The sequence below is a fragment of the Lycium ferocissimum genome, chromosome 1, assembly GCF_029784015.1.
Source record: "Lycium ferocissimum isolate CSIRO_LF1 chromosome 1, AGI_CSIRO_Lferr_CH_V1, whole genome shotgun sequence".
Taxonomy (NCBI): domain Eukaryota; kingdom Viridiplantae; phylum Streptophyta; class Magnoliopsida; order Solanales; family Solanaceae; genus Lycium; species Lycium ferocissimum.
The window spans coordinates 30153548-30156579 of NC_081342.1; positions in this window are offsets into that span (position 1 = coordinate 30153548).

Sequence of the window (3032 nt, forward strand, 5' to 3'; positions counted from 1 at the left end):
AGGGAACGTTCAGGATTCTCTCTGCCTGGGCGGCTCACTAGAGAGAGACGGTAATCTTTGAATGCACGGGACAACCGGAATAGGGTTGGGTGGCCTCGAAAACTGATCGGCGCCCCTCATACTAGAACCCGCAAAACTGCCAGACTGACGTGGCCACTTGTCACCACCACTAAAAGTACAGGCCTTGGCACCCTCAACCATAGAATCATGCTCAATATTGGACTAGAAGGAAGCCCCCATCTGAAGACAAGGAATCTGTAGAGAGCCCATTAGTCCTCCCACAAAGCATCTGATCCTATCGGCCTCGGTAAGAATCAACGGAGTAGAATATCGGGCCAAATAGAGGAAACGGGTCATATAAGACTCCAAGGACATGCCCCTCTGCTCAAGGTGTAAAAACTGCACCCTACGAGCCTCTCTCGGGGACCGGGGCATATACTTCTCAGGAAGGCCCGGTAGGCGAGTTCGAGTCAACGGAGGAGAACCCTCGGTGCACGCCACAAAAATACCTCCACCACGTCTTCGGTCCGCAGGCCCCAGTGAGACACATAATCAACACCGTAGGTCTCCACTATTCCCATACGATGCAGCAGCTCATGCATATCAAGAATAAACTCATAGGCACCCTCAGACGAAGTACCAGAGAACCTCGGTGGCTCTAACTTCCTGAACCTCCCCACCAGGTCTTGATCAGCAGCAGTTATAACGGCGCTATCCATAGGCCTAATATCTTCCCCAGGGGTGGGTTCAGTATCAATGTGGGGAGCCATAGATGTGGCGGGATGTGCTACCAGTGTAGGTCCCCGCTCAGGGGTCTGCGCCCCAACTCTATTCTGTTAACCCCCGTTGGGTGTAGTGACATCGGCGGCTACTTTCTGGGCATCAAGATGAAGTAAAATCCTGGCCATAGTATCATGTATGGCTTGGTCAGAAGTAACCTCCGGATGTGTCCGTGGTGGGGCCACACCATCCTCTGCGGTCTGGTCTCTACCCAGCTGGTACTTGCGCTCGGGGGATAGAGACGTCTCTCATCGGGCCGGCCCCCGCAGAGCTGCGCACGCCGAGGCGGTCCCGCCGACCTCTCGCTACGCCGTGCCCTGCGGTTGTCGCTCACCCTCGGGTGCCGGGGCTCGCCAGGCCCCTGCACTTGACCTTGGTCCATAGTAGCTCGAGTCCTCACCATCCGTGAGAGAAGAGATGAGGTCGGTGCCAATTTGTTCCTTCCGGATACTAATTTGAATAAGTAGCTGTGATGGAAAGAAAGTAAAATTTCCTAAATGTCCCATAGCCTCCCGCAGATAAGTACGGAGCTTATCGTACCGATCCATGAGACTCTACTAGACACGCTATTGTATTAAAGACCGGGGAACCTAGGGCTCTGCTACTAACTTTTCACGACCCATTTAGCCTAGTTCATGTGGGCACTTACCTTTCCCACCTCGGTAGGCGAACCCTTATATAAAATGCTAGCGGAAGAAGTAAACTGACGTAAGTCTCACAATATAATATATATAGATAAGTGCGGAAGTAAATGAATCCGCATCTCGTGTCCGGTCATCAAGACATCTAAATCCAAATACTAAGGTCTGAATAATAATACATAAATGGTCTATAATCATGTCTTGAACAAAAAGTAAGACATAAGTAGTAGAAGAGGATTTGAGGTTAGCGAACGCCATGCTCACCCTGGAAAACTCAAGTAGAAGCTGAGGAGTCGATCAGCCACGAGTCAGAGAGGTAGATCCGATCTGGTACTCTGCATTCATAAAAGAATGCAGCAAGTGCAGGTCAGTACAAACAACAGTACTGGTAGGCATCATCGGCCGACTAAGCATAGTTAACACAATTCAAAAAATAAAGCAGATAAGCAAATAACCCAACCAACATGAGCCAACGTAATCATAAACATGTATCCGTCCTCACCCATATAAACATATAAACCCTAATATACTAAATCTGAGTATATTTGATCCGAACCAACCATCACGGTAGAATCATCACAATCTGATCATCAAAACACAATCACCACAATCCAGTCATCACAATATCTCACTCAAGTCACAATGCAATACTATACAATACTGTGCAATAATGGTATGAATGCGATGTCATGCCATGCAAATGAGGTGTACACATGTACTCCAGATGGAAATATAGACGTCTCGGTAGTACAGCCCAGCGTGGCTCGCGAAGTTTAAGTGCCACCTATCCTGGATATTTGCCCAACAGACAGACGGGACCCTGGCTAATTGTTCACGGATGAGTCTCAGCGCCGCACACCTGGGACCCGCGGAGTCCATGCACAACAACGATTCCGGAATAACATCGAATCGGCCATTACAACAATGATGCACGAATATAACCAACAAGCATCGGCCTCCTCACAATCACTCAAAAGGTAAATCAAATATCGGCCACAAATCGGCGATTAGGAATTGAACAACGGACATCGGCCTCCTCACAATCTCTCAAGTAAAAGAGTTTATCAAGTGTCAGTTTCATATCAACAATGATTCCGGAATGGATCTTCAAACATCGGTCTTTTCACAATCACTTAAGTAAAAGAGTTTATCAAATATCAGTTCCACTCAATCAATGATACCGGATCATCCCCGGGTATCAACCATGCATGACAAATATGAGGAATGTGTTATACCCCGCATTTTTAGAGCATGAGCGTGACACGTGATTCCTCAAGAAAAATTGACAATCATGTTGTTGCTACATAATTTAAACTCACGTTGATAGTGTTGTATCTCGTATTTTCGTACGTCAAATTATTTGCGGCCGAGGTGGGGCCCACACATCGAGATTTTTTTGGGACATGTGACAAGTTATATGAAGCACATATGTGATTAAACACAACTCGGGAAGGACTCTCGAGCTAAAGAAGCAAAGTGGAGGTCCTCAAAGAAATATTTTTAAATAACGTTTTCGGGTGATACGACTTCGAGGGGCAAATACGGTATTATAAGTTTGGAATTTGGTAACATATCAAGAGATAGAAGTTTTAGATAATTGAATTATCTTTC